This window comes from Mauremys mutica, chromosome 8 (assembly GCF_020497125.1).
Source record: "Mauremys mutica isolate MM-2020 ecotype Southern chromosome 8, ASM2049712v1, whole genome shotgun sequence".
NCBI lineage: Eukaryota > Metazoa > Chordata > Testudines > Geoemydidae > Mauremys > Mauremys mutica.
The window spans coordinates 5,681,178-5,707,524 of NC_059079.1; the positions used below are offsets into that span (position 1 = coordinate 5,681,178).

Sequence of the window (26,347 nt, forward strand, 5' to 3'; positions counted from 1 at the left end):
GGGAAGATGCAGTTCCTGCAATAAATTGCTTATAGTCAAACCCACCCTGTTCTGCAGACACTCACCTGAGTAAACTACAAACATGCATGTGTTTGCAAGGTCATCGCCTAAGAAACATACCAGTTCCCTCTACTGAGAGACTGGTGCTCTGCCTAGCCACACCCAAGCCCTCTCAGAGGTCCAGAGAGGCCCGGGCCACTTCCAGCTTTTGAGGCCCCTCACCATAATAAAAATAAAAAATGACAACACATGAAAACAAAATAAGACACCAAAAAAAAAAGAGTGAGACCTAATTTGAATATTTTTTTATTTCACAATTGCTTTTCTAGCCTTTTTCTGTGTAAATGCACTAACTATTGAGGAAAAATCTAGCTTTCGAGCAATGTCGCAGCTGATATTAAGCATGGCGAGCCCATTCAAACGCTCTTGTCCTGTAGTTGAACAGTGATAGTTCTTTACCTGCTTCAACACGCTGAAGGTGCGTTCAGCTGAAGCCACTGATGCAGGCAAACTGACAAAAACACACAATGCAATTGTGATATTAGGAAACACCCCAGAGAGTCCAAGTTCGAGTATTTCTTGAAGCAATTCCTTTGGCTTGCAATCCAAGGTAAAGTTTGTGGAATATATTCGTTTGAGGAAGATGACCTCGTCACTGAGATCTTTTGAGATTTCTTTGTTGTACTGTTGCTGAAATTGTTCAGCTGCAGAAAGTAGATAATAATGAGGAATTCTCACACACAAATAATTCCTTAGTCAACTAGACGTAAAACTATAAAGACACTAAAATGTGACAATTCTCTCCCTTTCAACACACACTTGATCCAGCACCAGCCACTAGCAGTGGTTTGTTTATATAATCAGCTGATCTGAGAGGACACGTTCATCGTGGTCTAATCTTGTGCCATCAGACCCGATCTATTTTTTATTAATATTTATGAACACTTTTAACTCTTTAATATGGCAAAATCTATATCAGTTAACAAAAAATTATGTCTTTTACCAAATCACATCTCTTCTTTGCTTAAATTTGCAGCTCTAGGCTGCGAGAGTGGGTCACATTTTGGTCCGAGAGGGATGCGCATAAAAACAAGTTGCAAAACTTATCAAATGCCAAAAAATTAACAAGTGTCTAAATTTGAGGCCCCCTTTGAGCTTGAGGCCCAGGCCAAATGGCCCTCCTGGCCCCGCCTCTGATTGGCCCTGGCCACACTTCTATCCTTGACTGTAAACACCCGCGGCTTTTTTGAATTTAAAAGCCCACCCAGCAGAGCCTGGATTTGTTGGCCAGGGCGCTTGGCAAGCCTCCCTTATGTTCCTGAATATGGGGAGTTAAGTGGAGGAGGGTAGCTGGTCGCTTACGATGAGTCCGTTACACAAAGTGGTCTACTGGGGGAAATGAGGGTGGTTTGTGAGGAGATGGCCGAGCTGGGGGACTTGATCCTATAACTTTTGTCTGGGTTTCTTTCAGTGTTTGCTAAGGGGCCTCGGGACTTGGACAGGAAACTTCGAAAGCACAAATGGGAAGAGAGAAAACAGGAATCCAACCGTTTGTGAATGCTGGCGGTTTACAATTTTATTTTGCTTTGTTTCCTGCCCTTGTTCCCTTAACTAGGTCACTTCCCAGGGTGAGTCACTGCTCTCACAATAACCATGCGCTGTCCAATGCTATGCCCCTTCTTATGCCATCACAGAGCGTCACACTAAGTGCTGATCCTGGAGTCCTTGGACTTCCAAAGCTCGCAGCAGGATTTCTGAGTGAACAAGGAAAGCAAACAGGGCTCCTAGTGCAAACTTCTGAGTATTTGGGGCTAATCTGGGACTATTATTAAATTTTATACATAATGCAAAACACATTCGTTTTACAATCCATCGTATTTGTTTTTCTCCCTCTTTCTTTGAGGCATGTTTAATGGGGGTAATGTTTATTTTATTAAGTGACCCATGAATCGTAGGAGAGCATCCCTTTTTTTTAACCTACTATATTTGCATATGCACTGCAGAACAGGCAGTGACCTCAAATCGTACAGAGTAAAAATGGGATGCTAAACTTGTTTGCAATTTTGTAGCATTCTGTGACTAAACATCACTGGGGACAAATCATTCTGAGAACAAAAGATCTGTATAACTTTATTATCCTTGTCTGAAGATTCAGTATGAGTGGGAGAGACCCAAAGAGCTTGTAGGTGTATGGAATAGACCAAAACCAAAATCAACAGAGCACCTAATTAACTAGATTATAATTACACTTGCTACATAGGGGAGAAAGCGCAAAGATAATAGATCCATTTGAATTATGATCCTCATCAGTTTCACGGCTGATTCTTCAGGGGCAGAGGTGTGCAGCTACAATCCCCGGCAGATGATCACCAGAGACACAAGAAATGAAATGAATCCAAATATTTTAAGATCCTGCCCCTGCTCAGTGGTGCGGTGGCTGTCTAGATTGAATTTGTCTGATCATAGAATGCAAGCACTTGGCCTGTCAAATGTCTTATTGCTACTTTCAAAGGGTGGCTGAGTCAAAACGATAGCACTGGTTTATTGGGTCTGAGCCCACTGACGTCTGTGGGAGCAGGACTGGGCCCAATGTACTGATTAAAGAAAATGATAGACTGGAAATTGGGAAGGAGTTTGGTTTGTAGATCCACAAATCTTAGATGAATAAGAGGGACTGTGTCTAATAATCAGCAATGTATTTAAACCTCTGCATTTCATCACTCTTTAGACCCATTTGTGGGTGTATGCAATATTTATCTTGCCAACTCTGAATACATTCTACCTTGCAAACGCTACAGGAAAAGCATTCCAGAGACGCTCCGCATTAAGGAAAGCCTGTAGATTTCAAGCACAGGGTAACAGGGAGGGTGGAAAGCTTCCATCGGAGCCGTAAATCTAATGAGATGGTAATGAGATGCAAATTAACAGCACCATGAGCCAAATGGCTAAAGTTTCTTTATGGAGCATATTAAGTGGCATTTTGCCTAAGTGGAATGGTTGGCTGAACAATAAATACTGAGTCGCAACCAGTTAAAAGCTGCACTGAGATAAATAGAAGGCATGAAGTATTATTACTGCATTTAAAGGAAAGATTCTATAAATTGAAATGTACGTTTCTTTAACAAAAAAGAAAATGTGGCTACGCAGCCTTTGTTAAAAATCTAGCTTTGGGGTGGCGGGGATTGACTGCCGTAGTCCAAAATGATATCCACACGCAGCTTGCTGAAAATGTGTCTCTCAACTGGCCCCTTAGATATTCAGAGATGAGCAAAAAAACTAAAAATCCCAGGGCCGGATCCTTGGTGGAGTCAATCAGCACAACTCCACTGAAGTCCATGAAGCGAGGGAGTCTTACGTTCGCTTGGAATCTGTATCCCAAACTGTACCTGCCACAGTCCTACTTTTGACAAATATTGAGCAGTCTCACGGTGACATTTTAATTATAGTTTTATGGATTTCAGGAGAATGAGGAAGGGAGAGAAATGAAGCATTTTTTTTAAGCTTAAAAAACACGAGAGGGGAAAAAACTCAAAACCCCAGAGGTCCGTAGCAGAGCTCAGAAAACCTCGGCCACTCTCATTTCCTGGGGCTCATGCAACCGGTCTCCTTCTTCTTACTCCGTGGGGTTCAAATCTTGCACCCCACAAACAGTGTGACTTTCCTGTGGAATGGGCTCAAAATCTCAGAGCAAAACGGCCGTGCTCACCTGGTTTGCTGCTGAAACCACATGAGACTGTTGTTTGGTTTGGTTATTCGGATTTCAGTGGCACCAACGGGTCCCATTGTGCCAGGTGCTGCACATAGTAAGACACCGTCCCAGCCGCTGAGAACTTGCGTTAAACAAAAGAGAAATAAAGGAGCGGTATGTCCATTTTACAGATTTTTAACAATATGTATGGGCCTAATGCCGAATAGGATTTTGGTGCTCTAACCGGGGGACTTGCCCCACAGGCTGGAGATCCTGGGGCTAGGCTGACCTCGATTATAGGTTGATACCCACCTGAGAAGAACCAGGCGATTTCTGGTTTAATGCTGACGGGACCTAGCTGGAGAAGAGCTGGAAGGAAGAGCCAGATGGAGCAAGAAGAAAGAGAAGGGTGCTTTAGAGCAAGGACTGTCATTTAGTTTGGTGTTTGTACAGCACCTAGCACAATGGGGCCTGGGTTCATTATCAAGGTTCCTAGGTCCTACAGTAACATAAATATAACTTGTCAGGTTTCAGGTTTTGTGACCAGGATGGGGACTCACACCCCTAACTCACAGTGCAGAGGTAGTCTAGCTGCCTATCTACACACTGCACATATTTCTATAAAAGGAAGAATGAATTACCTTCCAGTACTTGAACTGTCTCTGTGTCGGTTCTTGGTCTCTCAATAATGAACTAATTCAGCTGCCATACTCTTGCCAGAGGGGGTGGCAGCCCCAGCTCCATGGGCTGAAGCGTATGTGATCCTCAGCCGGTGAAGAGGCAGCTTTCTCCCCTGTGTAGTGCAGCCACATCCTTACACGACTCATGTTCCGGAGCCCTTTCCAACCATTATGGCCTAAGTGGGAACCTCTCCCTTGGCGTTGGTCAGGCCCAGAGAGTGGCGATATGAGTAACACACCCTGTTTTTCACCAGGAAACTTGCGAATGTTACCGCATCTGACTTTGTAATTACCATGTTGTAGGTTATTATTGATTATTTGTACTGAGGTAACACCTAGGAGCCCCAGCCATGGTTGAGAACCCCCCTGTGCTGGGCGCTGGACAAACACATAACAGCAAGACAGCCCCTGCCCAAAGATCTTACAGTCTAAGTATAAGACAAGAGACCACAGAGGGAGACAGACAGACAGAGAAGTACAAAGAAACAACGAGACAGTGTTGGTCAGCCTGGTAGGCTCTGCACACCAACAGCATAACAGAGCATTAACTACTTCAGATCAAGATACGCTGATGACAACTGATAAAAGCTGGTCACCGCCGCAGAGTATACATGTATGTGTAAGGTGCCCATCACCACGGTATCTGGGCATTGTGCTAGTCCTGTATCAGTACAAGCACAGAAGACACTGATGTTTCTGAACAGCCTGCTCAGATGTCAAGGGGAGTTACAGCAAAGTCAACCAGAACAAAAAGTTTGCGTTTTTTTCTTCTGTGTGACTGTTTCTTTCTTCTAAGACCAATAGTATGTGTCTGGCCACGGCTGTAACAGGATTGGACATCGAGCTGGGAGTTGAGAGCATCCTGGTTTCTATTCCAGGCTGTGACTTCTTTGAGTGAGTCGCATGTTTCTCTGTGCCTCGATTTCCCCATTGATATAATGAGGTCAAGAACACCTACTTGCCTGTGTACATCTCTTTTAGGTCTATGGATGAAAAAAAGGGATGCCTAGATTTCTTTTAAAGCCAGAAGCGTTATCACAGTGCAAACGTGGATGAATGGGAATTCCCACACACAGCTAGCTGATCAAATAAAACAGGCACCTGTGGGCAAGCTTAATCGCTCACACACATCCGGTTGGGTCACCTCTGGTTCACAAACAGGACTGTTCCATCAGTTATTGCCATTGTTCTCCATGGCGCTGCAACTTAACTCGTTTCTGTGGTTACTAGCTCAGGAAATTTGTATCACACCATGTCTTCTGAGGGAGTCAGAAAACAAGCAAATACTGTAGGCTAATAAGTGCAAAAATATATTAAAGCAAAGCACACCCTTACCTTCAGATTATACATATTGTGATAGACCCAGGCCAGTTGGGAACAGCAGAGTAGTAGAAAGGAGAGATACTGGCCACTGGCTGAGCAGTTTTCTGTTCCCTGAGTGACCAGAGCAGGGGCTGCTCCAGGCTAATGAGAACACCTGACTCCAATGAACCTGCTAAGAGACAGGTGAGGCTTTAAGCACCTGACTCTAATTAAGGTGTCATAAACAGATAGTTAAGGGTTAATGTCTCTTTTTACCTGTAAAGGGTTAAGAAGCTCAGTAAACCTGGCTGACACCTGACCAGAGGACCAATAGGGGGACAAGATACTTTCAAATCTGTGTGGAGGGGGTTCTTTGTTTGTGTTCTTTGTTTTGGGTTCGTTCGCTCTCGGGACTGAGAGGGACGGGACATCAATCCAGGCTCTCCAAATCTTTCTGAATCAGTCTCTCATGTTTCAAACTTGTAAGTAACTAGCCAGGCAAGGCATGTTAGTCTTATTTTTGTTTTCTCAACCTGTAAATGTTTATTTTTGCTGGAAGGATTTTTACCTCTGTTTGCTGTAACTTTGAACCTGAGGCTAGAGGGGGTTTCCTCTGGGCTATATGAATCTAAGTACCCTGTAAAGTATTTTCCACCCTGATTTTACAGAGATAATTTTTACCTTTTCTTCCTTTAATTAAAAGCTTTCTTTTTTAAGAACCTGATTGATTTTTCCTTGTTTTAAGATCCAAGGGGATTGGGTCTGAACTCACCAGGGATTGGTGGGGGGGGGATGGTTAATTTCTCCTTGTTTTAAGATCCAAGGGGTTTGGATCTGTGTTCCCCAGGGAAGGTTTTGGGGGGACAGAAAGTGTGCCAGACACTGATTTCTGGCTGGTGGCAGCGTTACCAGATCTAAGCTAGTAATTAAGCTTAGACGTGTTCATGCAGGTCCCCGCATTTGTACTCTAAAGTTCAAAGTGGGGGAGGAAACCTTGACAAGGCCCCTCTGATGCTATAAAAGGGCTCACTCCAGTCAGGCCAGGGAGAGCAGAGGAGAGGAAGTGCGTGTGAGGAGCTGGAAGCAAGAGGCACAATTTGCTGAGAGTGAGAGGGTGTGCTGCTGGAGGACTGAAGAGTACAAGCGTTATCAGTCACCAGGAGGAAGGAGGATAAAGAAGGTGGTTGGAGGAGGCCATGGGGAAGTAGCCCAGGGAGGTGTAGCTGTCATGCAGCTGTTACAGGAGGCACTCTAGACAGCTGCAATCCACAGGGCCCTGGGCTGGAACCTGGAGTAGAGGATGGGCCTGGGTTTCCCCCCCCCCCAAACCTCCCAACTCCTGATCAGACACAGGAAGAGCTGACCCAGACTGTGGGTTCCACCAGAAGGGAAGATCTCTGAGGCGAGCAAATCCGCCAATAAGCACAGGACCCACCAAGGTAGAGGAGGAGCTTTGTCACAATATGTACACTATATATAGTCCACTACTTGCATCCGACGAAGTGGGTATTCACCCACGAAAGCTCATGCTGCAAAACGTCTGTTAGTCTATAAGGTGCCACAGGATTCTTTGCTGCTTTTACTGTTAAATTCTCAGGGCACAGAAAAGTAGGAGGGTGGTGAAGCACTGGAATGGGTTACCTAGGGAGGTGGTGGAATCTCCTTCCTTAGAGGTTTTTAAGGCCTGGCTTGACAAAGCCCTGGCTGGGATGATTTAGTTGGGAATTGGTCCTGCTTTGAGCAGGGGGTTGGACTAGATACCTCCTGAGGTCCCTTCCAACCCTGTTATGCTATGATTCTATGAAAGCACACAAGTTACTATGCTAGGTTTTTAAACTCTGCAGCTCCTAGTTCAAATTCTACACCAAGCGACAAGTGAAAATGAGTTTGATGGGTCTGAGGATAATCCTTTGTTGTTGTTGTTGTTGTTAGCAGAAAACAGCCACATAATGGAAAGATGAGAGTTGCCATTCTGGGTCAGACCACTAGGCCATCTAAGTTTTGTACCCTGTTTCAGACAGCCACCAGTATAATATATTTACTTGCAGTATATTATTCAGCCACTAGAGGTCTCTGTGTGGTGTTTAGTGTGTGGCTGCTGGTAAATAAGGCAGGCAAAGTTGGAACTAAAGTTGTGTGGAAGCCAGTTTGTATCTGTAATTGTAGCAATTTCTTTTAATAAATGCCTCATGTTTCAGACAGACTATGATTCCATAGAGCACGGCAGCCAATACCAGATGTTCAAAGGACTGAGCAAGAAATCCTGTACTAGACAATTGTCCAGTTTTTTTTCCCCTGGGGCAGATTTTGCTTATGAAAGGCCCAGGAGCAGGGATCTCAGATAGTTTGTCAGCTATATTGTGCAGATATAAAATCAGTGCATCTTTGTTCCACAGTGATGTCTCACCTTATTAGTCTGTCGGTCTGCGGACTGAGGCAGGCTCTAAGATGCGGCAATTAACCGTTAATGTACCACTTACATGCAGAAAATCATAACGAATGACACTAAAACTAACGAGCGTATAAAAGGCAGATGCTGCTCTAAAAGCCTGGGCATCAGACCCTCAGCATTTATAAGCAGGTGCAGGTCCACTGAAGTCAATAACGCAATGCCCGTTTACACCATCTGAGGATCTGGTCCCCCGTGTGCAGCCAGTGTTGAGCCAGTATGAGCCAGGTGCCATGTTACTCACATCCTTTGCTATACATTTGGCTTTACTGAGCAATATTATTCTGTACTAGGGAACAGGCTGATACTATCTCCCTTGCAACGTGTCAAAACCCAGAAGGCCACATTGGCTGTTCGTCCCCTGCTGTGCCTCCTTGGGCACATTCAGTTCTCTTCTAGGAAAGGAGGCAGCATTCTAGGTGGTAATATCCCTGTGCCAGTGAGCAAAACAAGGGAATCTCCTGGACATGTAGCGTTTAGTATTTCCCAGCATCGTTAACCTTGGGGAGGGAGATCTGGGGAAGCTGAATTTGCTAAAATAATTTCCTAGAGAAAATTAATCTGGCCTCTCCACAGAATATGGTGCCAGGATTTAGTTAACATACAGTTATTTAAAATCTCTTGGGTAGGAACGCCAGCCCGGGGATCCTTGCATTGGTTTCAGCAGCAGTAACAAGAATGACTTGGGTTATCTGGAAACCTATGGAGCCAAAATAATGTCTGATAAAGAGCTCAGGCAGGTCACAAATGGCATGATTTCTGCTCTGGTACAAGCTATGTGTAGCAGAAAACAGAGTTGGGTGGGATACAAGAGCAGGATCCAGATTAGGCTGAGGTTAAGGCTGAGCCAGTGCTAGGGTTTTGGCTTTGACAGTACTAAAAATCAAACCAGACTCTCAGCACTAACCGAGAGAAATTTTAACAAAGACATTCTAATCTCATTTACACTGGTGTGAATCCAGTGTGACTTCAGTGGAGCGACTCCAGATTTACAGGGGTGCCCCAGCAGAATCTGGACTAGTGGAAACGAATGGCAGCCGGATGAAATTCAGCCCATGTTGCGCACAGATCCAGTATCTGAAGGGAGGGATGCTTCCCCCGACCTGGCTGCAGTGATGGGGCTTGGTGGCCACTGGATCTAGGCAGCAGCATATCCCATGGACTCAGCCCACCTCAAGTTGGTCTGTGCTGTCCTGCTCAGAGCTCTGCAGAGCTATTTGTGGTGTACAGTGGATGCTGACTCATGTGCAATACCCCCACGTGAGGATTAAATAGTGCAGAAGGCCGAGTCTCCTGCACACCTAGGTTCCTAGGTTCAATGTATCTCCAAAGGAATGTGGGTCCTTTGGAGACACATTGTCAGGGGGCTCCCAAGTCTGGGACAGCCTCTCCAAGCCCCCACTGAAGGGAGGGTCTAAGACACAGAGTGGGGCCTCCGTTGGCAGCATATTAACCTTTTGCACCGATTCCCCTCTGCTTGCCATGGGAAATGATGCCCAGAGCTTTCCTCGACTCCTTCCTCATACACATGGACCCCCAACCAGGAAGAGGGGTCTTGGGGAGGTGGGGCTGGTGCCATGGAGGCAGTTCTTCTACAGCACCCCCTTCTGGGCACAGACCCTTGGGCATGATAGCCCTTAGCGAAGGGCTCAGATGCACCTGAATATGGACAAACACTCAGATCAGGTCTTGGCAATTTAGGCCCATCTCCAGTCCTTACAGCTCACAGGTAGGTAGTTATGGTCCTACTGGACACAGTTGTGCCCAGCGTGATTCCTACACCCACCATTGTTACTCCCCTGGGCGTTGGAAGTTGGGGAAGCCACTTTCAAAGCAGATTGGCTTGTGCCACCCTTGTGTGTATGTTGAGTGAATGGGACAGGAGACCCATGAATGGGAAAAATTGGGAATTCCAGGACTGCAGAAGACACTGGATGTTTCTCCACTTTCCTGGCCTGTGGATCTCAACCTTGTGCTAGAAGGACCACATTCTAGGAGCTAGGGAGTAATTCAGTCCTGGACTTGTCTGCTGAGACTTCCCACCTGGCCCCTAGTTCGGATGGGGACCCTTGTCCTTTAGGCACTGATGATTCATGAAGTTAACAGCTCATTTCATAATGCCCACCAGTGAGTCACCAGAGATCAAAGTCTTTCAATCACTGTTGACCTGGACTGCAATTGGACTAGCTTCCTAGGCACAAAGGTGCTAGATGACCCATTTCAGTTTCCTGAGTCATCTGGCCCCCTTCAAAGTGTTTCAACAATGAGTTTTCAGAGACATTTGTTCATCTCAGTTTTTATTTATACGCTGATTTGGGATTTTTAATGGGAAACCAATAGTTTGTGATTTGAAGTAGGCAAAGGTGCCCAAACCAGGGGCTTGAGTCTCATTCAAGATTTTTAACCCCATCTCTGTATAGCCTAATTGTCATGATGTAGCCATATTAGTTTTCACATTTGTGGTTGGATAAGGATTTTTGTGTCGAGCTCTGTATCATGGAGCAGCATTTAAGCAAACTGGCCAGATCCAAAACTTGCACAAATCTACGCTAGTTGAAGAGCTGGCCTCTGGGATCTGGAGTTAGACGTGTTCTTACATATCCTCACCACACCTTTTATTCTGGCTACATTTCCCTAAAAGTCTGATCTTGGATTTCTCATTTCCTTTGCTTCACCTCTCCCCGCTTTGCGATCAAATTTCAGGCGGGAGCGGGGCCAGGTATGAGCCGTGAAGCCAATGCCTCAGCCGAACGCTGGCTTCTGACGGAGACAGGGCTCCAAAAACATCCTTTTTATTTAATGCACTTTGTCAGCAAGCTTGAAAAATGGAGCTGGACTTGATTCCATTTCTTTCATCCACCCTTTTTCCAGCGCCCTGTAAATTCGACCTATTCATTTCAGCCGACGCGATACTCCGTGGCCTTAATGCTGCCGTTCTGTCTTTGTACATTCGCAAAGCCGACAGCCCCATACTCCCTGCCCCCTTCCACCCACCTCCGCTCTTTTGGTATTTAAAGAAAAAACAAAACCAAACCCAGTGTGTTAAAAAGCTTTAGCAGGACATTGAGAAATAAAGCAAAGCGAATGTCTTCTTTGCATGAGTGTGCTAATATGCTGAAGGGGCGGGCGGGGGGGACCAAACACATGAGATGCAAATAAAGGTGTTTTATAAAAAAAGAAAAGAAAAAGAAACCAAACCCAAAGGAGGAGAAATAACTCTTTTGGCAAAATATAAATGGAGTTCCATCCAGGTATCATTTACAAAATATCAGAGGAAATTGCATTTCTATTTGTGAATAAATGAGTGCAAAAGGTGTTTGAGGCCCAAGTAATAATGGAACCGAGTGGGAGGAAATGGAAATGTATGACTTTGCAAATGACTAACACAGAGAGAGAGCCACATCAGGGCTTCTCTTCAGCCCCCACTCCCCACCCCGTCTTTCTTTTCTTTCAGCCGATGAGAAGAAGGCAGTGCCGACAGAAAATAGGCCTAAGCTTTGCTGGTCTCGAGTCGTGGGGCGGGGGAGGGGGGCGGCTAGGAGGCAAGAGAGGACATTAGCGCTTGCTAGAACATTGTCACTGCCGATGTAAATTGACGTGTTACATAGTCAACAGGACACACTCGGCTGCCCGCAAGTGGGAAGTACTTAAATCTTGGCACTGATAAATGAAATATTTTTAAGGGAGCTAATCAGTGAAAATGGGGTTTCATCAGGCGCTGACATGCCTTGCTTGCTTCAGCGAGTCCGAGGGAGAAAAATGATCGCACGGCCCGGGCTGAAGTCAGAGCGAGAGAAAGCAAGAGAGAGGGCTGGGGAGACGCCGCACCCGGGCTTCCCGCCGCGGCAGCTGGAGTGTGCACGAGGGGACACAAACCGTGCGCAGAACTGGGCCCCCAGCCGCTGCTGCACGAGCCACCCCCCCCCCCCCCGCGTCCTGCCTCGACGCTGGGCCCGCACAGGCCGCTCTCCCCTCCCTCGCCCTCTCTCCCTGGCGCTTGATAAATGGCCTTGCCTGGAAGGGAGTTGGTGCAAATCCCCAATCTGCAGCCTGCTGTGCTCAGTTGGCTCAGCAGCAGGCTAGCCGGTATTTCTGGATAAACACTAATAAATCTTTCTTTTCTTAGTGGCAATCAGTCATTCCCCTTCCTTCCTTTCTCCTCGCCGGTGTTAATGGTGGTGGCAGCGGAGGGGAATAGAGGTGGGGGCCGGAGGAGGAGTTGGGGGACAGGAGCAGGGGAAGGAGGGTGCGTGAACCAGAAGAGGATTGAGGCTTAACCCCACCCTGCATTGTGAAAATGGGGGATAGGCGGGGCAAGGAGCCGCTTCCTACGTCTTCATCCCCACAGGCTCAAGAGCTTGGCTGGAAGAGGGGTCGCAAAGCACCAACGGGCCCAAATGGGGAAAGTGGGCCCTCCGTTGGAGTGTAGCTTAGCGGACAGAGCACTGGACGGGGGCTGGGGAGCCATGGGTTTTAATCCTGGTTCTGGGTGAGTTTGGGCAAGTCATTTCACTGCTCAGTGCCTCAGTTTACCCATCTGTGAAATGGGGGTAATGCTACTTCCTCCTCTGTAGAGTGCTTTGAGAGCTAGGGATGACACGTGCGAGGTAGGAGCTAGGGATTATTATTCTGCGGTGCTTATTGACACAGCATCGGAGGTACTCCGCTAGCCTCTTACCGACCCGTGAGTGTATTCCGCCCATGGGACGCCTGGGGCATACAGTGTCTTCCCTAAAGTCACGCCCCACCCCCCCAGCAGACTGTGTCAGCACCCTCATCACCCACAGCCGCATCCAGTGTGTCACCCACAAGCCCACCCCTCCCCAGGTAAGGTCCTGCCTCCCCTACCCACTTGGGTGTGGTCTGCCAGTTTGGGGGCCCGGCTAAGATTTTGGCAGCAGATCCTAGCAGATGCTCACACCCCTCCTTTCTTAAAGGAACAGAGTGGTGTGCTGCAAGCTTGCGTGTCACTACCTACGAGCCACCCCCCCCCCCCCCCGCATATGCACCCTTTAATCAGCTCCTTCATTCTGTTCTCAGCCAGGATGGGGGGTGAAGCAGCACATAGCACCTGGAAAGGAGACACACAGGATAAGCAAGGTCCCATTCCATCCTTTACCAGAGATCCTGTCTTATCGCATACCCTGATTCTGCGCTGGCCCCCTTCGCCCTGATGTATTTTTTCTTCACGACCCCGTTGGCCGGTAGGGAAGTGCTATTATCTCCATTAGTCAGATGAGAAACTGAGGCACAGCAAGGCTAAGGCCTAGATCCTCACAGGGATTGAGGAACCTGCCTCCTTTTGAGGATCTGGGCCTAAATAACATGTACAAAGGAAGCCTATAGTAGAGTAGGGATCTGAACACAGGTCTCCTGAGTACTAGACTGCTGTCCTTTGCTCAGCTGGTGCTGACCCATAAGCCCTGGGCCCAAGCAACGTCAGCATGTGGGATGTTCACAATACAGAACCCGCTCAGAAATTTGCACATGGCATCTGTCTTCATAACAAACTGATGCGAACCTTGTAAGACAGCGTTTTCAAAAGCGCCCTGCACTGGCCATCTTACCACCTATGCTGATGGGCGCAATTAGCCCAGAGCTGTGAGCGTTTGAAAATCCAACCGGTCGGGTCAAAATCCGAATCTGAATCCCTTGGCTCAAATTCATCCCTTGCCCTCTTACCAAACAAGGGTAGCCGCTAATAAAAACAAAATCACCCTGTAAAAAGGTGCCGCTGCTAAGCCGGGCAGTTGCTCAACGAAGACATACGGTATTGTAGTGCCTTATTCAATTCAAACTTAAACCCCGACTGGGAAAAACCATTGTCTGGTCTGTTAAACTCACTTTTTAGACCACCCACTTTGGAGCTGAGCTGATTAGCTGCCTATGCAGGAGTAAGTTTTAATTAGTCTGGAGCTGAAGTTACACCTTCTTTTCCAAAGCCTGCAGCAAATTAAAAGTACAGCTTGCTTTTAAGGAGAGGGGGGAAACCCCCACAAGATAACATCCTTACGAACCTTCGCTTATACAAATTAAATTACCAGGCAGGGTGCAGATTGGGCACTGTGCATAAATTCAATCCGCGGTGGAACACAGATGAATTTGATCATGATAAACATCTTTTTTTTTTAAAGTAACTAATTGGGGCAAGGATTCAGATGCAGACGATGTAATTTGCTGCTCTCTCAGCTATAGTGTTAGCAGAGTAATTGCTCTCATTTTCCGCTGTGCAGCAACAGCATTAGGTTTCATGGGTGACATTTACAGGCATCGGGGGTATGTCCTGCGTAGAGGATTTACATGGAATCTGAAGGGGTTCGTAAGTCTTGTGCTGGCCTTCTGCCTGGGGTGAATTTCATGCCAAAATCTCTCTGGGCTTGAGCCAAAGCCCATTGAAGTCAACAGGCATCGTTCCATTGACTTCACTGGGCTTTAGTGCGGAGCTAGGGTGACCAGATGTTCCGATTTTATAGGGAAAGTCCCAATTTTTGGGTCTTTTTCTTATGTAGGCTCCTATTACCCCCCCATCCCGATTTTTCACACTTGCTGTTTGGTCACCCTCTTCAGGGCCTTAATGCGGATGAGAAGCTATTGTTGTTTCCTGGGTGGAGGGGCTAAGGAACTTTACCCGTGGAGTATTATCCATGTTAAAACTTGGGAGTGGGATTTTCAGTGAGGGCTAAAGGATCTGTTCTATTCCACACAGAATACACCATAGAATCTGGGCACCTTCCAGTTATGCATTAAGCAGGGTGACTACACAGCTGTCAGATCTATGTTCTTGCTTCCTGTCCCCACGGGGAGAAGTGTGTGCTGGAATTTTAATAATTATATTTTATTGCCGTCTGTGTATCTTAGACAAGGCAAGGCTTTGAAGTCCTATCCGGGTGGTGCAGCCCAAAGAGAAGACTTAACAAGGCCAGGCTTTGGACGAAGCAGAAAAACGAATAAAAGATCTTGCTTACATATAGCACCAATCACTTACATAGCTAATTTTTCTCTTGTGGAAAGCAACGGGAACTTTGCCACTCAGTTCAATAGGCCCGAATCAAGCTGTTTTTCAGGAGCACTTTACAGACATGGGTATCATTATCCCCATTTTGCAGATGGGAAAACTGAGGGGTTCAGTGCCTTGTGCAAGTCAATGTCAAACGACAGCCTAGAAACCAGGTCTGCTTCCCAAGCCTGTGCGCTATCACCTACACCATACCGCTGCCAAAAGCAGAAGTTGCACCTATGAAGAAAGAAAATGAAGTGCTCACTTGATAATAACTTGAGGGAAATAGGAGATTTAAGGGTAAAATTTCAAAGGCTCCGTACACTGTCAGGGTGAATTGCTATTTAGCTATAATCAGGAATTAGAGTGCACAATGGATGCTATAGAGCAGTGTTTCTCAACCTTTTTGGTGCTGGTGACCCCTTTTGGACTTAAAGAAAAATTATGACCCCCGCCACACACACATCCATTTTAAGCTCAAGCTTGGGCTTCAGCCTCGGGCGATGGGGTTGAAGCCCAAACCTGGGTCTGAGCCCCACTGCCTGGGACCAGGGCCAGGGGCCAGCTGGCCGGGGCTGAAACATGTAAATTAGCTTTGCAGGCCCCCTGGCTTCTTACCCCTTAATGCTGGCCCTGTGGCGACCGCTCTCAACCTGTCCCACAACCCTAGATCCCCAGGTTGAGAAACACTGCTATAGAGAACGCCTTCATTGATTAGCCTCACACCTCAATGTTTTTTTAAGTTGATCAGCCCTCCAAAGGCAAAGGGCTCATTTAATCACCGACCAATTGCCTTTGGTTTGTTTCCTCTTGATGGGCAAATATTTGGGCCGGAGACAAATGTGGTGTTTGTCACACTGGAGACTGAAGCTTTCTGTAGGGAAGGTGCAGCCCGTCTGTGCAATACAGATGGGCTCAAGCCAAGATGTTCAGCTCGAGCTCTGGCTCAGGGGGTGTTTAGATCTGGGGTTTTGGTTCGTCTCCGCCTCCTTAAAGAAATAAGGTCAGAAAGTTTGGATCCAGCTCAAATCACCTCCTATTTATGAGTTGGGCAGTAGATATCACCCCATCTCCAGTATTCAGAACATTGCCTTCCTCCCACACACCTTGTGAAAGGGCTGTGTCTGAGGTGGAAGGAGCATTTTTTCAAAACACAAGGGCTGTTCTGGTATATTTCCAGCTTGGATTTTTCTTGCTCCTGACCAGGGACCAGTGCTTTGTCACTTCATCCAAATTGTGTTCCTGTTGTGCTGAACGAATAGACTTATTGCTACCCCCCATTTTACAGAAAGGGAAACTGAGGCACGGAGCAATGAGGTGACTGACCCAAGGTCACTGCGGGAGTCTGGGATACAGCCAGGAACTGAACCACATCTTCTGGGTCTCCAGCCAGCGCCTCACCCACACAACCATCTTTAGCCTCAGCTTAGAGAGTTTCTCTAATGTAGCTAGAACCTCAGAGTAACAACTCATTAAGCAGCCCTTAAAACCAGGCCTCTTCCACACCATCTGTATGCCATGGCTCTTCCCTCTAGGAGAGTGTATTAAAATAGATTATGATGGTTAACAAGCTATATAAGCCAGATATTAGTACTAACGAGGCACCGTGGGGGAAGATCATGAAGCTAGGACATTTTACGAATGGCCAAATATCAGTGTCCACTCGCTGAGTTTTCTTCTCATTCCATTCCCTATATTGCTTCACCTGTCTTCTCCATGGAGGCCTATTCATGGAACGCGTTGGACATGAACAGACCCCTCTGGCCACTTGGAGACCTTTTGACTTGTATATTTTGGTTATAAGCTCTCCCAATGCAGGGACTGGGTGTTAATATGTGTTTGTGCAGCACTGGGCACCCTGGGGCTCTGATTGTGGGTGGGGGCCGCCAGAATACCTCCCCCGGTTGCTAATCCAATTGTTGTTCTGCTTCCGTGATACACTGGGCAGAAGGAGCAGGATCTGGAGTCTTTTAGATCCAAAATTAAAGAATTGTAAGTGTGTGTCGGGATCCACTGGGAAGGAATTATTAAAACAGATGGGAACAGAGAAGAAATTGAAGAAAAAACAACCCACTCTGTGCACACATCCTTAAATCATGAAGGTTCAAACTAGGATTCCCTTGGTGATCATGAAATGAAAATGTCCTTCAATTACCGAACGTTTTAAGACATGATTATTTCATGTGCATGCTATTAAGAAAATGACAGTTGAAAATTCATCATGAAATAAATTAATACTTAAACATTTTAACAAAGGCTCCCTAGTGGATTCCAGCCCCTCCTCTCCTTCTGACAGAACAATGCGTTATTTCTTGTTTTTCTTATTATTGGAATAAAGATGATAAAATGCATGATAAAAAATGCATTTGGAAAACAAATTCATAACTACTTTTTTTTTAAAAGGGGGAGCTTAGCTGAATGTGTGTAAAAACACTAGAGCAATTTATTACATTGTGTAGGAGGAAGGAATCTTTTTTTTTTCTTTCCTTTTTTCACTCCGTAAAGTCAAGCAAGCTGGTATTTGAATAATGATGCCTAAATATGGTGTGAAACTAACAATTTAGACTGTTTCCTTTTTATTCCCCCCTTCCCCCAAAATGCAGCGTACCCTTACGTACCACATAAATCACAGCCCTGGTGAAAATCTGTAGTCACTGAAACCTGAGATAAAGACAAGAAGCGGTTTATTTGATTTGATTCAAAGTGAATTCAGTGCTGATGAATGATATTGTAATGATACATGTCTGGAAAACCTAAGGCCTCCATATGGGTCTGATCCAAAGCCCATTGATTTCAATGGGAGTCTTTTCATGGTCTTCAATGAGTTCTGGATCAGATGCTATCTCCTTTGGGGCTGGCACCTGTTACTTGTTATAAAAACTGCAGGAAAAATAAAAGGTCTGGGAAAAGAATGCTAAAGCTGCAAAGTCAAACACTCACAAGTCAGGGAATGGCTGAATTAAGCAATTTAAGTGTCCCTGACGTGCAGGTAATTCCTCCTCCCAAATTTCAAGCCCCCACCCCCAAAGGATGATGGTGGTGGAGCTTCTCAACAAAATGGTTATAAGAATTTTTCAGTCTCGTTTTTGGAAACAGCTGAGCCATTGTTGCTGAAATTTGCCAAAGCAATTCAGCCTGAGGCCAACACAGCTGTGGAAACTTTCAGCCCCAAACAGTGAAATTTGGGCAAAATTACAAGCAATTGAAAGCAGGGTCCTAAAACGGAAAGCGATGGACAACTGTCACCTCACAGTCATAAACACGCACAAGCCATTTCCCTTGCACCTCGTGCACCTTTTAGTCCATAGTTCTTCTGCAGACAGAACAGGACATAGACATACTGCAGCTGCAGCCTTCTACGTGGCTTCATACAACTCACAGTCTGAGCTCCTCCCTCTGCTTCTGGCTCCTCCCACTTACAACCTCCCACTTGTATCAATAACCTAGTAATTACCACCCAGCTGCTTGTAATCACCCAGTAGAAAGTGGTTATGGGCTTCTTCCAGATGAGCCTGTGACCTTTTCCATGCTGCAGCAACGTCAGTGATCAGAGAAGTCACAACCGCCCTAACTTTTGATGGTACTCCCAGCTCTTCCAGGAGCAATCATCCAGAAAACCAGTCACTCCAAAAAGGATTTAGGTGTGATTGTTGACAGCCAAATGAAAAGGAGCTTCCAGTGTGATCCAGTGGCAAAAAGGTTAACATGATCCTTGGATGTATGTATAGGGGAATATCGAGTGGCAGTAGGGAGGACATATTACTTCTGTATATTGCATTGGCGAGGCCTTTCATAGAATCTCATAGAATCTCAGGGTTGGAAGGGACCTCAGGAGGTCATCTAGTCCAACCCCCAGTTGTGGACTGGAGTGCCCAGTTTGATTGTCCGCACTGTATAAAGAATGTCGAAGAAGTGGAGAGAATTCAGGGATGAGCTACCGAAAGGATTCGTGGTCTGAAAGACATGCCTGGCAACGAGAAAGTAAAGGAACTCAATCTATTTAGCGTAGTGAAGAGAAGGCTGAGAAGTGACTTGTTCATGGTCTATAATTACCTACACAGTAGCAAGGTATCAGAAGGCTGTTTAGTGCACTCTGTGATGGCACAATAATATCCAGTGGGCAGAAGTTGAAGTCAGCAAAGCTGAGACTGCAAACAAGATGCAGATTTGTAAGTGAGATTCATCAACCATTACAACCACTTCCTGAGGCGGGCGATAGAGTCCAGCTCACTGGATTCTTTATAAAGACGGGGTCTCTTTCCAAAGGGAACACTCTAGTTCAACCATAAGTTATTAGGCTAGCTTCAGGAATCATTGTTGAAACTTTCTGGCCTGTGTCATGCAGGTGGTCAGACAAGATGGTCATAATGGTCCTCTCTGGCCTTGAAATCTAGGAAAGTGTAAAAAATTGTCTAATGTGTTTATGAGCCAATGCCCTTTCTGCTGGATTTTCTGTTCAGGTTTTCTCAGCTGTGCATCATAAACCTCTTAAAGTGGGTTTGGAGTCTGATCCATAGCCCAGTGAAGTCAATGAGAGACTTTCTATTGATTTAAAGGGGCATCAGGCCAGGTTCTTAGATGCTGTGGTGTTCTGTACAGGGACAGCTGTGAAGTTCACACGTGGCCACAAGCTTGTTACAAGACTTTGCATTTCTATGGTGGCCACCATGGGTGGGGGATTAAAAAAAACCTCTTCACAAGCCTTAATCAATCAAGCTTCACAACCCCCTTGGGTAAGATGACCAGATGTCCTGATTTTTTTAGGGATAGTCCCTATATTCAGGGCTTAGTCTTATATAGGCGCCTGTTACCCCCCACTCCTTGTCCTGATTTTTCACACTTGCTATGTGGTCACCCTACCCTTGGGAGACAGGGAAATGTTAATATCTTTCCTAACCTAGGCCCCGAGCCAGCAACCTCTCCCCTACTGGTGAACCCTTGAATTCACGGAGTCCCACGGGAGTCCATGGGGGCCTCTACACAGGCTCACATAGAATAGTTTGCAAGATCAGGGCCCTGGCTGGAGCTTTGTTTTAGAAAACTGCTACTTTTTTTAATGAAATCTCTTGAAAGCAAGTCCTACTTTTGTAAGTTACTAGTGAAGTAAATACTGTTGGCCCAGTTCTCCTCTGACTTACACTGGTGCTACTTCAGCAGTGGGCTGGCACTGGTTCTAAGGGTATGTCTATGCTGCATCGTCAACCTGGGCTTGTGGACTCAGCGCTTCCAAGCCCACACTTGAGCACTCACACTGCATTGTCAAGCTGGGCTTACAATCGCTGGATCCGGGTCTCACAGCTATGCTAACACATCCATACTGCACTACGCAGACCATCTGACTTGGAGCTGCCACTTGAGCTGCATCCACAGTGCAAAACGACAGGGCTTCGACCTAATCCCAGCTGGTTTGGGCTCTGATCCACCCCCATCCCTCCCCGAGCCCTGGCAGGGTCTTAGGACCTGGGTGCTTGCTGATCTGAGTCAGACTGATTTGCGGGTGGACGGAAGTGTGGATTGGGCTCAAACCTGAGTCAGGGCCAGAGTATGGAGTGTAGATGTAACCTCGGTGGTAAGTGAATTTGATGTTGTGCTACTCTTTTGTTTTAAAAGAACATTGGGTAGTAATGGATTGTACATTTCTACTTCATGTGCAGGGGTAGGGCCCATAACTCATAAACCTCAATCTATATAACTCACAAACGGGATATGCATGACCATCTCTAACTGAGGAAAATAAAGTGCATTATGCCGCTGTTATATGCACTCTGCCAGAGGCGGTGTCTACCGGTATAAAAATGTTGGTTATACCTATAGCTACTCATGCTATTAGTATAGTTGTAGATATAATATGATTTATTGATGTATTTTTATTTCCCACTAGTATGGTATAAATATATTTATACCACAAGAGTGGCCAATAAATTTCTCTTATGAATTCTGTTATCTGCACCATTAGCCATTTGTCATTTTTATGAGGTCACAACTTAAGGTGTACATGAATTTATACCCTACTTTGTGACCCCTTCCAAAATAATACATGGCCACTTCTGAACTATTCACCTCAGGAGTGCTAGGCCGCCTTCCTGTTTCCTACCTCTGCCCACTACTTTTTGCAAAACCAGATAATTTCCCAGTGCCGTGCTGTATCCAGCCATTTCATCTCCCCTTCTCCACGGTAACAAAACCAGAGAGCCCCAAATTAAGTTGACCAAATTCACTCTTCTTGTAACTTGGGTGTTTCACCAGGCCAAAACAGCAACCCAAACAGAGTCAGACAACATAGTGGTTCTTAACCCCCCCGCTCCCCCCCACCCAAAAAAAACCCAGCCCAGACCTCAGAGTCCCACTATGGCCCAGAATCCTGTGTTGATAATGGCACTTAAAAAGGAATAAGAATGCCAATAATTCCAGGATTTATTCTCCCTGTAATATTAGTGATCCATCCAATGATGGGCACTGGAAGAACACTTCCCCCTTATGCTTATCATTAATTTATCCTGCAGATTTATTCAAATATTTTCCCCCACTAGTGTCAGGGGCACGGTCCATCCTCTTTATTCACGAGATACCATGGTGCTTAGATACTATGCTGATGAGTATGGTTTAAAAACCTACATTCGATATGATGTAACCACATTCTGTAGGAGTTCTCCTGGGCTCTGTCCCTGGCCATCTCCTACTTTCTATCTACACCTTATCAGTTGGTGACCTCATATTTCTGTCTCTCTCTTTTGAACATATTTCTATGTGGCTGACTTGCAAATCTTCTTCTCCATGCTGGACCTATCATCCGCTGTTCAACTCCACTGTACTCACTGTCTCTGTGATGTCGTCTCAGATGTTCTGCTGCAATCACAGACTCAGTAGGGCCAAACCTGAACACCTCACCTTTCCTCCAAATCCCTCTTTGAAATAGCTCCAATTCTCCAGTGTGACTAACCACACCACCATTCTTCATGTCCCTCAGGCCAGCTAGGTCAGGGTAATCTCTGACTCCTCTTTCTCCTGCTTTCCCCACATCCAAGCTATCACCATGACCCACTGCTTCTTTATACATCACATTTCTAAAATCCAACACCTCCTCTCCATCCTGGCAGCTAATTCTCTGGTTCAGATCCTGATTATCTTCTGACGAGACAACTGCCACCACCTCCTCTCAAGCCTCCTCAGTAGCTACCTGACCCTCACCCGGTCTGTCCAGAAAGCTACAGCCAAACGCAACACTCCTGGCCTTCAAGACTCTTCATTGCACAGGTAATGCCAAATGTCCTTCCATATTCCCTCTGTGCCTGTCAAAACGATGCCAGCTCCAATACCCCTTTTGTCTCGATCTCCAGCCTCGAGTTACACCCCCTGAGTTACAGAGGCTTGACCCATTAGCTCAAGTTGCAGGCTTTGGGCTCTGGAATTCACTGGTTCAGGCCACAGTGTTGATCAACATTGGTTTTGTTCAATATCCTCATTAATGATCTAGATGATGGGATGGATTGTACCCTCAGCAAGTTTGTGGATGACACTAAGCTGGGAGGAGCGGTAGATATGCTGGAGGGTAGGGATAGGGTCCAGAGTGACCTAGACAAATTAGAGGACTGGGCCAAAAGAAATCTGATGAGGTTCAACAAGGACAAGTGCAGAGTCCTGCAATTAGGATGGAAGAATCCCATGCACTGCTACAGGCTGGGGACTGACTGGCTAAGCAGCAGTTCTGCAGAAGAGGACCTGGGGATTACAGAGGACGAGAAGCTGGAAATGAGTCAGCAGTGTGCCCTTGTTGCCAAGAAGGCCAATGGCATATTGGGCTGCATTAGTAGGAGCATTGACAGCAGATTGAGGGAAGTGATTATTCCCCTCTATTCAGCACTGTTGAGGCCATATCTGGAGTATTGTGTCCAGTTTTGGGGCCCCCACTACAGAAAGGATGTGGACAAATTGGAGAGAGTCCAGCGGAGGGCAACGAAAATGATCAGGGGCTGGGGCACATGACTTACAAGGAGAGGCTGAGGGAACTGGGCTTGTTTAGTCTTCAGAAGAGAAGAGTGAGGGGGGATTTGACAGTAGCCTTTAACTACCTGAAGGGGGGGTTCCAAAGAGGATGGAGCTCGGCTGTTCACAGTGGTAGCAGATGACAGAACAAGGAGTAATGGTCTCAATTTGCAGTGGGGAAGGTCTAGGTTGGATATTAGGAAACACTTTCACTAGGAGAGTGGCATGAGTGGCAGGTTTGTAGAAATGTTGATGGTGCACAGAACCCTCCCCCCAACTCCGCCCACCCCAAACTCTGCCCCCCCTCTGGGAAGGGGGTTGGGTGGAGGAGGAGGTCTGGGGTGCAGGTCCTGGGCTGGGGATTAGGGTGCAGGAGGGGTGCAGGCTCTGGGATGGAGTTTGGGTGCTAGGTGCAGGCTCCAGGCTGGGGCAGGGGGTGAGTGTGCAGGAGGCGGTGAGGGGTGCAGGCTCTGGGATGGAGTTTGGGGGTGGGAGGTGGTGCAAAGGGAGGGGGTGCAGGTTTTGGGAGAGAGTTTGAGGACAGGAGGGGATGTGTGGGAAGGGGGAGGGGGTACACACTCTGGGAGGGAGTTTGGGGATAGGAGGGGGTGCAGGGGTGAGGGCTGTGGGGCTGAGGATGAGGGGTTCATGATGCAGGAGGGGGCTCAGGGATGGAGCAGAGGATTAGGGTGCGGGGGGATGAGGGCTCTGTCTGGAGCTGAGGGGTTTGGGGCATTGGAGAGGCTCAGGGCTAGGGCGGAAGGGCAGGGTAAGGGCAGCCTGCCCTGCCATTAGCGGCTGGGGGGGCAGTGGGACCCTGGGGCAGCAGACAGCAGTTGCTGTGGGGAGCAGGGCTCCGCCTAGGAATGTGCTACACCGGCAGCACAAGCAGGCACGGGAGAGGCACGCGCTGCTTTCTTTCAGGCAGAGAAGCGGAGGGGGGTTGGTGTGGCAAGCGGAGGCCGGGGCCTGCTCCAGGCAGGGCTGGGAGAGACCCACCTCCAAATATTGGTGGAGCAGGGCTCCCGGCCCTGAATATTGCTGGAGCCTTGGCGCCATAAAAGAATATAACCCGCCGCCTATGGAGGGTGGTGAAGCACTGGAACGGGTTCCCTAGGGAGGTGATGGAATCTCCATCCTTAGAGGTTTTTAAGGCCCAGCTTGACAAAGCCCTGGCTGGGATGATTTAGTTGGGGTTGGTCCTGCTTTGAGCAGGGGATTGGAGGTCCCTTCCAACCCTGATATTCTATGATTCTATGAGCATGGTGGCCATCACCTCTACACTTCAAATGAAAAAGAAATCCATTAGGAACACCAACACGGCGTAAAGTGAGCAGCCACATCATCATACATCTAGGCCCTATAACCTTCCTTGCCCCTTGTGAATGGTACGTACTTATCAGTCTGCCAAGTCCACCACTTCCACTGGGAACGCTTCAGAGAAAGGACTTGTCCTCGACATGCTCTCTTTGCAGCACCCAGCACACCTGTTGGTAATGTACAATGACAAATAATGCGTGGTAAGCATAGGTGCATCATAAGATCCTTGTGACTTTGCCTTTGGTACACAGAGTATAAATATAATCACACACAGAAAAACCCGTGTTAAAAGAACGTTATTTAGGTTGCAAAGTCAAGCACGCAAAAGTTGGGAAAAGACATTGCCCATTGCCCAAGCAACGTTCATTTGGCCCCCTTGTGCATCCGTCTTGTGTACTGAATGAGGCAGGATGCCTGTGGATCGTGTAGTTAAAGACTATCATAATGCACACAAACAAGGTGAGAAAGACCAATGGTGGGAGGACAAAACAGGCACCGAAGGTGTGTCTGCATTGAAACTGGAAGGTGTAACTTCCAGCTCAAATAGACATACTCATGCTAGAGGGTAGACATACCCAGAGGGACCTGTCTCAGATCTTACCACAGGTCATTGCCAGAGCATCCACTAGAATCCTGGTGACCTATGTCACAATCCAGGCCCCTCTTCATTAACCAACCCCCTCTTCTTACAAAGCCCACCTTATGCGTATCACATGTACCCCTCCTGCGGTATTCTAATTTGGCCCCCATCAGGCCATGTTAGAGGCAGGGCCATCCAGGCACTAGGAAAGCTCTTTGAAGAACATGGTTGTGATCAGGGCCAACTCCAGGCACCAGCGAATGAAGCAGGTGCTTGGGGTGGCCAATGGAAAGGGGCGGCACTTCTGGGTCTTCGGCGGCAATTCGGCGGCAGGTCCCTCAGTCCCTCTCGGCGCGAAGGACCCGCCGCCGAATTGCCGCCGAAGAATGAAGCGCATTATCTTTTTTTTTTTTTTTTCGTCGCTTCGCCGCTTGGGGTGGCAAAAAAGCTGCCCTGGTTGTGATGTCCGACACTGATATTAAAAACCAGGAAGATTAAAACAATACGAACTTGATTCGCTTCTTGTACCAGGGAAGAAGACCCAATGCTCATGACTGAGAACAGTACCTTAGAAATAGTAATTGTTATATCCTTGGGGCAGCCGGTGTAGGAAGTAATCACTTGAGGCCAGAGAGCAGGCAGCTAACCAAAACCTCCATTTTATTTACATATATACAGAGAGCTCCTCAGCCGGTTGAAACCGGTTGAGCTAACCCATAATAATCTAACTCAGTTGCCATAGCAACAAAACCATGACAACCAAATACACAACAGTAATCATTGCCCCATATCACCTGGGAAAGTCGGTATCAGAACCTGAGCTCTTTGGAGTGGGGCCTGTCTCTTTGTTCTGAGCATAATGGGGACATGCTCCACTACAGTAACTATTGTTATGATCGTTATCCTTTTCTCCGAGTGTGCTGGCTTTAGATACAGCAAGTAGCAGACAGTTAAACTCCAAGGCAAAGCAAAAGCATTTGATCTCCACACACACACACACACAAAAGATGTTATTTAACATTTATATTGTGATAGCACCTAGAGACCAACCAGTTCATGGTCTAATTGTACTAGGTCAGAGGTCGGCAACCTTTCAGAAGTGCTGTGCCGAGTCTTCATTTATTCACTCTAATTTAAGGTTTCGTGTGCCGGTCATACATTTGAATATTTTTAGAAGGTCTCTTTCCCTAAGTCTATAATATCTAACTAAACTATTGTTGTATGTAAAGTAAATAAGGTTTTTAAAATGTTTAAGAAGCTTCATTTAAAATTAAATCAAAATGCAGAGCCCCCCGGACTGGTGGCCAGGACCCGGGTAGTGTGAGTGCCACTGAAAATCAGCTCGTGT

General features: G+C 46.8%; 1 long non-coding RNA gene across 1 annotated transcript; it reads right to left on the minus strand.

Moving 5' to 3' along the window:
* Positions 1 to 434: 434 nt before the first annotated feature.
* LOC123375499 lies at positions 435 to 25,028 on the minus strand. Its single transcript, XR_006581492.1, has 4 exons — positions 24,995 to 25,028; positions 24,496 to 24,586; positions 17,735 to 17,777; positions 435 to 704 (listed from the first exon to the last, which is right to left on the minus strand). It is a non-coding gene; the product is annotated as an uncharacterized LOC123375499 (long non-coding RNA).
* Positions 25,029 to 26,347: the final 1,319 nt, after the last annotated feature.